The sequence below is a fragment of the Herpailurus yagouaroundi genome, unplaced genomic scaffold, assembly GCF_014898765.1.
Source record: "Herpailurus yagouaroundi ecotype Mexico unplaced genomic scaffold, PumYag 59069, whole genome shotgun sequence".
NCBI classification, from domain to species: Eukaryota; Metazoa; Chordata; class Mammalia; order Carnivora; family Felidae; genus Herpailurus; species Herpailurus yagouaroundi.
The window spans coordinates 2,646-13,807 of NW_024414902.1; the positions used below are offsets into that span (position 1 = coordinate 2,646).

An 11,162-nucleotide genomic window follows, 5' to 3' on the forward strand; every position below is an offset into this window, starting at 1 on the left:
GGGCAGTGATGTGTGGTGGCAGTAGGTTAACCTCTTGCATCTACTACCTCAAGCTGTAGGTGCTATCCAGTGGCAGGGACCGAGTTTTCAGGTACTGATGCTACTCTCTTGGATCCTGGTGGATCCACCTGGCAGGTGCTGACACCTTCTTCTCTGGGTTACAGCTGCTTTTGGTATTGGTGCTCTTGTCTGGCATAGGGATGTAGCTGTCACTTCTGTTCTGCAGGGCAGTCTGGATCCTGGGGACCTCCTCCGTTAACTGGACGATTCTGCATGCCCTACCCTGGAGACACCCCGCCCCCATGGGCTATTAGGCTCATGAACCTTAGTGGCCCTGAGGCTACCCGGAATCCCTCCACCTGAAACACTTGGTAAGACGATCTGAGCACTAGGAGTTGACTTGTAAAACACACTCACCTTATTTTGTTAGTGTTAGGTCTTGGGCCAAGGTGCAGAGGCGGTACCACAGACCATTGTGATGCAAGGGGAATGTGTCCGCTGCCATTACCACATTCCTCAAGTTTCTCAGGATCTCATCTTCGTCTTTTCCCCCACCATGGGTTGGTACAGGCGTCTCTTGTAGAGAAGGAATGGGGCCGTATGCAGAAAAGCAGACATAGCGCTTCAGCAGAAATGCCCTGTACACAGTCCACGTGCTGGCATCTGTGAGGCATGAGGCACAATGTAACGTACGTCCATCTAGTTGTGCCCCCAGCCATCCATAGTTGTTCGATGAGTGATGAATACATCTGAGTCAGGGCTTTTAGGAGTCTTCTTCAAGTTCTTTTTGGGATCACCGGAGGCATGTGGGACACCCTGTGCATGTAATTTGGGATCTCACTGTGACAAAGAGTTTACGTTGTCGGAAGTTTGAGGGGAGGGTTTTTTGTTTTGTTTTTGACCTCCAAATAGTCTACTCAAATCAGCATAAACCTGCATCCCTTCTGGGGCTTTTTGCAGATCCAGAAGTAGGTATCACAACCAAGAGTGACATCGACACTGGCTCTGCCAAAACTGCCAAGAAGCACAAAGTAAATGCTGTGGCCATTTTCAGTTCTAAGTCTCTACAGCCAGCCACATCTTTCTGTACAGGACACTCTCCTGCCCTTGTCTCTGTTTTTGTGTGTCGTATGGTCTGTCTGCTGTTTTTGGTTTTTTGTTTTTTCCCCAAATGCAAAACCTTTACTGCCGAGTCTACGGGCTTCTCTAACTTGAGCAGCTAAGAGTGCCTAAAGGTGGGGACCATAGGGCTTTTCTAATGTGTTCCTTTAAGAAATCAAGGAAGATGACACCACACTCCACTTGGAAGTTTCCTACCTTGCCTCATTCTTTGTGGATCTCCTCCATGTGGAATCTTTGCTCTTGCTGTGTCTTCCTCTCCTGTTTCCTTCTATTGAGGATTTTAATGTGCTCACAAAAATCTGTGGGTATCGTTACAATACGAAAATGCGAACTGCCTTCACTCCAACTTATATTTTTGTATGTGTCCTTTAGAATGTAAATTTCATACCCATCAGCATTTTGGTAAACATGCTGTCCAGAATCCCTTCAGGTGTGCCCTGGGCACAAACACTCTGAACTATGATAGAAAACATGCATGGAAACTTAAGTTGTGAAGAGAAAAAATCCAAAATTACCTGTGTGGCAAGTCCCCCCGGTGTCCTTCACTTGTGTTCACATGAGCACGTTCTCTCGTGTCCTGTGTCACAGGTACAGCTAAAACATGGAAACTTACACCAGACATCAAAGTGCATTTGTGCTAATTTTGTCTTTTAGAATTTCAGCTCATTTTTCCAGAGGACACAATTACCCTGCAAAGTGTACTGCACTTAAGCTGAGAAGTACCTCCGAAGTGAAATAACTTAGCTGAACCCAACTAACATGTATAGGTTACCTGTTTCTCTAAGAGCACGCTTTCCCAGGTCCTCTGCAGGCCCTCAGGATCCCCATCTCCCCATGTGTCTTTGTGTCCATGGATAGCACTTCCAGAGAGGAGGAGAGCCCATTGTCGGGACAGAAGTAGTTTGGGCACAGGCAGGGGCTTAGAGGCAGAGCTCTGAGCCACGAGGGTATGATTCCATGTGTGGACACTGGGATTGTCATTCCTTCTCATTCTGTAGTTCTTCACAGACACAATAAACAGCCTCTGGGGTGGAGGGGATGAAGGGTGGAGTGTGATCCTGGACATAGTTGCTTTCCTATCTGGAATATGCTACTTTGTTAATTTAGTCTTCAGCCTATAAATCTTCTAGGAAAAGGGCCCTTGCTGTTTCTACGTTTCCAGACACGTGGGGACACTAGTTTATCCCAATCACATCCATTCTTCACCTCAAAGCTGTAAGTGGAACCCAAAGTATGGGAAGAGATTTTTGGCGCTGATGCTGCCCTCTTGGAACCTGGTGGTGGGGAAGCTAGTAGGATATGAGCACTGCTGCTTTGGGTTTCCGCTTTTGGCTGGTGTTGGTGCTCTCTTCTGTCCTATGAACACACCTCTCATTGCTTTTCCGCAGGCTATTTTGTATGCAAGAGTCCTGGTCCTTTCCCAGGATTGCCTTGCAGGCTGTACCAAGCGGACCACCCTTCACCACCAGTCATGGGCTATAGGCCACATCCCCCTCCTCCATCTACTCTATTTGTTAAGAGGACCTGAACTGGCTGAGTGGCTGGTAAAGTATATTCATCTTCTTCATGATTGACTTTGTGGCAATGATGTAGAGACAGTTGTGAGTCCTGGCAGTCCAACTACAAACTGCCTGAGGACACTGTAGCATATCTCAAGTTTCTCAGGACATACATACAATGGGCAGTGGCATGTCCCTGTAATACAGTGAGCTATACGTTTCTCTTGTCAAGTGAAAGAGGAGTTTTTACACAAAAGTAGACGTATCAGCAGTATTGGTGGGTATGTGGGAGACACAATGTGTTGGGGTCTGTAATGAATGAAGTGCACCCCTAACTTTTAGAGCATCAGGTGTCCTGTGTGAAAGAGGGACACTCATTACTTGTGATCACCAGTGAGGATCCAGGGCAAAACCGGGGGAGCCTTGAATCATACAGGAATAGAAGGGAAGTCGAGCACAGTAAGCAGAGTTTGAGGAGGTGCAGAGGGGAGGGTGTTGGGGTCAGGGAGATGCAGTTGGAGGTCATTCCGGCCACAGCCTGAGCAGGGAGTGTGAGGTCCATACGGAAATGCTATGTGGGATCTCTCTCAGTGCACGCAGGTCATCACCTAAAAAGAGTCTCGTCTCCCTGGATTTTCCTATATTTGTGGGGGGGAAAGAGCCCTGGATATATGGGGTATTTAACTTGGTCTTATGAAAATGCTGTATGCCCAAGTTCATATCCCTCAAGAGACTAAAAGTGGAGACAGGGTCTAGATCAGCTGAGTCATCCTACGATTCAGGGCTGGCCAGATGACACCACTGCTGGACCCCTGTCATCACCCTGACTACAGCTTTGCATCTCCTCAAACTTCTCTCACAATATTATGACAGCTGTGTTATCTGTGAAAACAGGGGTAATATTTGTTTCTAAGAACAAGAGAAAAAGAAGACATTCAGTGCAGAAAGCGTCTGCAAAATCTCTGGGAAGGGTCCCCCCATGAAAATCTCTCCACACAATGATCCTCCCAAAAAGATGGTCATGGGAGTTCATGAAACTAAGACTGTTAACAACTCAGCCCAGGGAGTGGGAATCACTGTTTTAAAATATAAGACAATGTCCCTCGTTTTTCTATTAGAATTCGGGCCCTGTCACACAATGAAAGAAAAGATAATTATGGGAATGTGTACATTCAGAGGCCTAGATCTGAGGACAATCATTTTCTATTACACATAATCTCACAGATGCAGCCACACACTACAGTGTTCATCTGAGGCCACAGAGAAACTACAGAAGACAGAATGCATGTAGGAAAACATAAGACCACAGGGAAATAAACCAAACTCTCTTTGCCTTATAGGACAACTCTTTTGACAGTGAAGAGGACTGTGCACGGTGACAGACAATCGTGTTTGTATATACATTTTAAGAAGGTGTCAGATCTACCTGAATGCTCTCCCTGCCCATCCTGTCCCCTCCACTTTGTCCTTCCTACTGTCCCCTAATCTACCTTTCATCGTTTTGTCTCTGTGTCAGCGTCTGCTTCTAGGGCCATCTACTCTCGCTCCCCATTGAGTGCACACAGGCGGGTTCCTCTACACAAATGAGGGAGGATAGAAGCAAGATCACCCTGTGTGCAGGGGAGCCAGAGGGAGTTTTCCAGGGCGATGGGAACTCCCTATATCTAGATTGATGGGGTGCTTATGCTCAATTATTTTGGAAATACTCCCTGACTCCATGGTGCCTTGGGATCAGACAGGTACCTGTCCTTAGGGAATGGCTGAGATCTAATGGTGGAGAAGGATGAGGGACCAGCAGTGACTGTCGAGAGGAGTGAGGGTCAGACCCACGCCCAGGTCCCCACAGACAGCACCACGTGTAGGAGGGCTCTGAGGAGCAGAGATTTCTTGATCAGACCCCTGAACTACATAATCCTCCTGTAGTTTCCTCACTGAGCGATGGCTAGAGCAGAGGCCAGCAGCTGGAGGACACCCTGATCATGGCGGGACTGGAGCAGTGGGCCTGGGGGATTGAGTCAGGGAAAGGGACAGGGAGCCTGAAAGACAAATGGAAGAGAAGAGAGGGGACCCTTCTCTGCTGACTTCACCTACATTTCTGTGTGACCAAAACGAGACCCTTGGCTCCCAGGGAAGGGAAGAGGGCTGGCAAAACACCGAGTGACATACTCAGCTCAAGTGTCCACGGTATCTGCCTTGCTCTTGAGTACCTAACACAGGAAGCACGTGCTTTCTGTCATAATTGGAACTGCAGCTCGTACCATTTAGTGAAAATCAATCCAATTACGCATCCCTCAGCATTAAAGTACTGCAAGAAAATTAAGTGAACACACTGAAAGATACAACACAGGATAAAGTCCAAAGGTAGATTGACGGCAATACTTACGGGAATACAGTCTATCCGAAAAGGAGGTAGGTACCCAAGTGCAGGCCTTCAGCCACCTGGCCGATAGCTGAAAACGTAAAAAAAAAAAAAAAGTCCTTACTCCAAAAGCAACATTAGCGCTAGACACAAAGGGATCATGATTAAGGTTTAGAGAGCAACCCTATGACTCCATGGTGCTGTATCCATGAGAACAAGTCTCATCAAATTATACCCTTTCATTTGAGGCTCTTTGTTATATGTAAATTATACCTCATTAAAGAGAGTTTCAAAGCACAAAATACTAGAAGCAAACGTGGGAACGTTCCTTTCTAATCCTGAAGTGCACGGGTGAGATGAGTCTGTCTGCCCATGTCTCAAAAATCCAAAATAATACACTTAAAAAATTAATAATAGCAGAGGAGGAGGACCCTGTGCTCACCCTGTCCCATGTGTTCAACTGCATAACATCCACATCCAAGTCCATGAACCAGAGAGGGATCCAAGACTGGCACAACAAACGCCACACCTAAATAGAAGCTGCAGCAGGAAGGTTAGAAAGGTCAGAAAGGTGGAGGCTGGCTGCCTGCAGAAGGAGCAGAGAAAGTGAGCCCTCACACGAGGGAGCTGACACAGGGAAGACTAATCTCCATAACATTTGGCATGAAAACCCAGAGGGGCTGAATTCCCTTGAGTTTACATCCTGGTGCTTTGGAGGTCAGCTGACTCAGCACCGGGTGATCCAGAAGGATGAGTGATAGCCAGGTCCCTGCCTGTGTAGAGAGGCAACGTAAACATGGCATTTCACACAACGCTTAGGCCACAGGAGACACATGTATTCAAGCTGATTCTTGACTCAGCTGGCCTGCCTGGGTCCCACTGACACCACTGAGAGCAAGCAGAGCCCACAACAGACACGCAATCAGTGCAGACCCCTGCACTGAAAGGAAAAGTAACCCAGACACAACAGCAGGGAGGGAGCAATTCCCATACGATATCCTCCTGAAGGTCCAGGGCCTATAAATGGAGCCATGCACTGCTGAGGACCCCAGGACCTCTTTTTCATAACGGCATTAATATCAAGAGCAGAAGGCACAGCTGACTTTCTTAACGCAGAGGAATAGAGCCAGAGACACAGACACAATGCACACACAGAGATGTGTATCCACAATGAAAGACCTAGTCAAAGCCACAGCCAGAGATCTAAGCCAAAGAGATAGAAGTAACATACCTGATACAGAATTTAAAGCAATGATCATAAGGATACTCACTGGAGTTGTGGAATGAGTAGAAGAGTGAGACCCCTGACAGAGTTAAGATAGAACACAGTTAGACACTGAGGACACAATCAAGGAGAAACATGCTTGCTGGAATGAACAGAGGGATGGAAGAAGCAGCCCAACAAACTAGTGACCTCGAAGACTGAGTGATGGAAATGAATCACATTGAGCCAAAGAGAGAGAACAGAATTCTGCAACGTGAGATGAGACTAAGGGAACTCAGTGACTACAGGAAAGATAATAGTATTCGTATTGTAGGAGTCCAGAAGGAAGAGAAAATGGGGAAGAAAATTTATTTGAGGAAACAATAGCTGAAAACTTCCCTAATTGGGGGAGGGACACAAACATCCACATCCAGGAGACTACAGAACTCCCATAAAAATCAGGCCAACACACAAACTTTTGTAAGCAAACTTACAAATTAGGGTGAGAATAAAGAAAACTCGTAAAAGCAGCAAAACAGTCCTTAACTTAGAAGGGAAGACCCATAAGGCTAGCTACATATTTCTGAACAGAAACTTGGCAAGCCAGAAGTGAGTGACATCACATATTCAAAGTGCCGAATGGAAACATCAGCGGCCAAGAATACTCTATTCAGCAAGGCTGTCTTTCAGGATGAAGGAGACACAGACTTTCCCAAACAAAACCTAAAGGAGTTTGTACCACTAAACCAGTGCTGCAAGAAATATGAAGAGGGATTCTTTGAGTGGAAAGGGGAGACCAACAGTGACAGTATAGAGGTAGAAGACAAATTCAAGTAAAAAATGAACATTTCTGGAAAAAAATCAGTTACAGTACTCAGAGAAATAGATTGGAAATATAATAACATCTGCCAAAAACCTAGGGAGGAGAAAGTAATGGGTTCCAAGGTAAATGACCATCAACTTAATACAAACTGCTAAATGCAGAAGAGGTTCTATAAACACCTAACAGTAGCCATATCCTAAAACCAGTCATACATATGCTAAAAATAGAGATAAGGAAATCAAAATATATCACTAAAGAAAATAAGCAATACATGAAAGAAAAGCAAGAAAGGATCAGAGAAAATCATTAGAAACCACAACAAAACAGGCAATAAAATGGCAATACATATAGACATAGCAATCAATTTTGAGGGAAATGGAGTGAATGCTCCAATCTAGAGAGGTAGGGAGTAAGAATGGATGAAAAACTAAAACAGATGCCTACAAGTGACCCACTTTACACCTCAAGAATGATAGTGAGGATAGAGAAACATCACACAAATGAATGTCAAAAGAAAGCTGGAGTAACAATACTTGTATCAGAAAAAAATACACTTAAAAAAGTACATTACAAGAGACAGAGGAGGACAGTCTATAACAGTAAATGGTACAATCCACAAAGAAGATCTAACAACTGTAAATATATCCCACAATTGAGTGGGATTTATTCCCAAGCTACAAAGGTGGTTCAATATTCGCAAATCAGTCAATGTGATACACTACATCAACAGGAGAAAAGATAAGAACCAGATGATCGGGGCATCTGGGTGGCTCATCCTTTAACAGTCTGAAATCAGCTCGGGTCATGACTTCGTGATTCCTGAGTTCATGTCCCGCGTCAGACTCTGTGCTGAAAGCTCAGATCCAAGAGCCTCCTTCGAATTCTATGTCTCCCTCTCTCTCTGCCCCTCCCCTGCTCACGCTCTGCCTCTCTCAAAATTAATAAACGTTAAAAGAAAAGAACCATACAGTCATTTCAATACATGCAGAAAGGAACATTTGCAAAGTACAACATCCTTTCATGCATGTAACCCCCTAAAGTAGGTTTACAGGAAACATACATTAACGTCATAAAGGTTAACTATAAAAACCCTGCAGTTATAATCAACCTTAATGGGGAAAATCTGAGAGCTTTTCCTGTAAGGTCAGGAAGAAGACAGGGATGTTTACTCATACCACTTTTAGTAAACAAATTACTGGAAGTCCTAGCCACATCCAGCAGACAAACGAAATGAAACGATTTGCAGATTACATGACACTATATATAGAAAACCCTAAAGAGTCCACCCAATAACTCTTAGAACTGATAAATGAATTCAGCAATGTCACAGGATACAAAATCATTGTACAGAAATCTGTTGCATTTGTAGACAATACGGAAGCAGTAGAAAGAGACATTAAGAAAACAGTCCCATTTACAGTCATATGCCAAAAACAAGATATCTATGAATAAATCTAACCAAAGTGGTGAGCGACCTATACTCAGAAAAGTATAAAACAGTGATGAAAGAAATTCAAGATGACACAAAGAAGTGGAAGGAAATTCCACACTCATGGATCAGAAGTACAAATATAGTGAAAATGTCTATACTTCCCAAAGCAATTGACAGAATTAATGGAATTTCCATCAAATTACTGACAGCAGTTTTCACAGAACGACAACAGTCCTAAAATTTGTATGAAACAAAAAAAAGCCCGCAATATTCAGAGTAAACAATCTTTATGTGAAGTGATAATTATGGATGGCACTATGCCTCTGGATCTTCTGCTCCAAAACACAATAGTTCTGGCTTAAGCATTTGAACAAACGTTAGGCATATCCCAGCCAAGGATCATTCTACAAAATACATTGTACCAACGTACCCTCAAAACTTTGCACCTTATGAAAAATATGGAAAAATCTAAAAATTGTCATGGCCAAGTGGAGCCTAAGGAGACAGGATGACTGTCATGTGGCAGCTGGGATGAGTCTGGGCCAGGAGAGGTTAAAACCTAAGCAATCTGAATACAAATATAAACTTTACTTCATACTACCATATCTCTTTGATATATTGATTGTGATCATGTACCAACCATTATGACATCAATAGTGAGAAAACAGTCTGATGTATGTGGATACTCAGTATTATCTTCCCAATTTTTTTGGTAACTAGAAACCCATCAGGAGAGAATAGATTATTAGTAATCATGGTTTTTCTACACATAAGATTATATAACCAGTTCCAGTATTAGTTACTAGTGATGGCCATGTACCTATTCTTGTTCTTACTATTGTTTAATTTAAATAATAGCATTCATGGTACAGAAAACTGAATGCATGATAAACACTTCATAGAAACATCTAGCTTTACATATTTTAAGATAATAACGTATGTATAGACCACTCTATTATGTGGTATGTAAATTAAGTGTTTTTCTGATCTTGAACGAGCATGTCATTGAATGGCATTCCATAAAGGTGGTTATGCTAGATCATGAATGATTCTCAGATTTTACACGATGTACGTCACATCATGCCTGAACATTGTCAAAAATAAAAACATACACGCGGACAGATGAAGCATTGTGACTGGCTCACTTATTGTAAAAACCCTTGCTTTAATATTTTCACATATACTTTTAGCAGGAATATAAGAGAATCAAATATTTCCAAATCAAACAGATATTCAAAGACTGGAAGAACGATAGGGAGTTCAAAGGGTTTCAGAAGGATAAGATGTGACCATGAAGGGGAGTCACAGGCAAGCAGCTTTCTCTGGTCCACACTGACATGTTTGCATGAGGATATGTGACTTGCCAAAGGGTAAGTCCCAGAAGTACCAGAGGGAAAGACAATGCTTTAGGGCGGGGTGATGTGGAAAGGGTGCTTCTGTGCCTAAGAGATGGGTCAGCAACCTGGCTGGGGGTCCCTGTGTCAAAGACTTCAAAAGCCCAGCAGTAACCTATACTCACAAAGATCTTAGTAACATAGATCAAAGTAACTTAGAGCCACAAAGATCTTAGAGCCACAGAGTCGATCTTCAACTATGATTAGGAGATGATCAGAGTTTCACAGGATATGATTTTTGAGCCGGCAGTAGATGGCTAAAATATTATTTAGGGCTATACATTTAATGAAAAAATGTATGTGTAAAAATTTGGGTTTGGAATGTTAAGAAAAATCACAGGCCCATCATGGAGTTACTTACGTTAAGGCCACATGGCACTAAACCTAATTTCATTCCTGCAGGAATGTACCCTTTCACCGGTCAGCAAATAATTTCCTAGTCAGTACTGGAAATTTAACTGATAGATCCCTGCCATTCCCCCTCAGAGAGGCAGTCTTGCCTAAATAAGGTATTCCATGCCACTTTTTTAAGTTTATTCAAGTTAGAGGCAAAGAGAGCACATGCAAGAGAGGGGCAAGACAACAGGGAAAGAGAGAATCCCACAACCAAGAGGTCATGATCTGAGCCAAGATCAAGAGTCAGACACTTAACCAAGCCATCCAGGCACCCCGGGAATGTGGAGTTTCAAAGGTTAGCAGTCTTGGCTGGGATACAGCCATGAGGGCACTGGCCTACTCCTGAAAAGAAGGCAGCCAACAACTTGCAGTCAGATGGCATGGAAACAGTGATCTGTACAACGCCTGGTGCACACAGTGGAGAAATTATACACTGATCGGGGAGAACATCCCTGAGAAGCAGTGTTCACAATAAGGGGACAAAGAGCTATGACAGGTGGGCTGCGTGGCACCATTTCCCTGTTCTGCACACATCCCCCCCCAGCAAAAAAAAAAAAAACACAGAGCCATATGCTGGAAACAAGGCAATCCCCACACTGGGTGCCTAAGCTGCGTACACCAACCCCAACTTCCTGTGTACTGGCGAGACTGGCCTAGGTCATTGAAGCTTGCCTCTGTCGCAATGGACCTGGCCCATTCCCCAGAACACCAGTGGAAGCCCATGACCAGACCACCTCTCGTGACCAGACAGTTATGCTTCACTTCTAGTGGCAATCGTTTCAAGTCTCATTTAACAAGCAGATCGGAGCAGACCTAGATAAGTCTCACCACATTCTGGCCAAGGACCATACATTGCTCATACAACTGGCTTGAAGGATAGTGCAGACAGAACATAAAACAGTGCATGCAACACACACCACAGACACTCCGTGA

The 11,162-nt window shown here is 44.0% G+C and overlaps 2 long non-coding RNA genes across 5 annotated transcripts; one reads left to right on the forward strand and one right to left on the reverse strand.

Annotated features, from left to right (window-relative positions):
• Positions 1-349: 349 nt before the first annotated feature.
• LOC121024149 (uncharacterized) lies at positions 350-4,131 on the forward strand. 4 transcript variants are annotated; one of them, XR_005787624.1, is made up of 5 exons: positions 452-560; positions 961-1,031; positions 1,777-1,883; positions 2,511-2,666; positions 3,962-4,131. It is a non-coding gene; the product is annotated as an uncharacterized LOC121024149 (long non-coding RNA). The 4 variants fall into 4 exon arrangements; XR_005787622.1 differs by lacking the exons at positions 452-560; positions 961-1,031 and adding an exon at positions 350-371; XR_005787625.1 differs by lacking the exon at positions 961-1,031 and having other exon boundaries at positions 457-560.
• Positions 431-5,155, reverse strand: LOC121024147 (uncharacterized). The gene is made up of 3 exons (XR_005787621.1): positions 5,005-5,155; positions 1,638-1,730; positions 431-663 (listed from the first exon to the last, which is right to left on the reverse strand). It is a non-coding gene; the product is annotated as an uncharacterized LOC121024147 (long non-coding RNA).
• Positions 5,156-11,162: the final 6,007 nt, after the last annotated feature.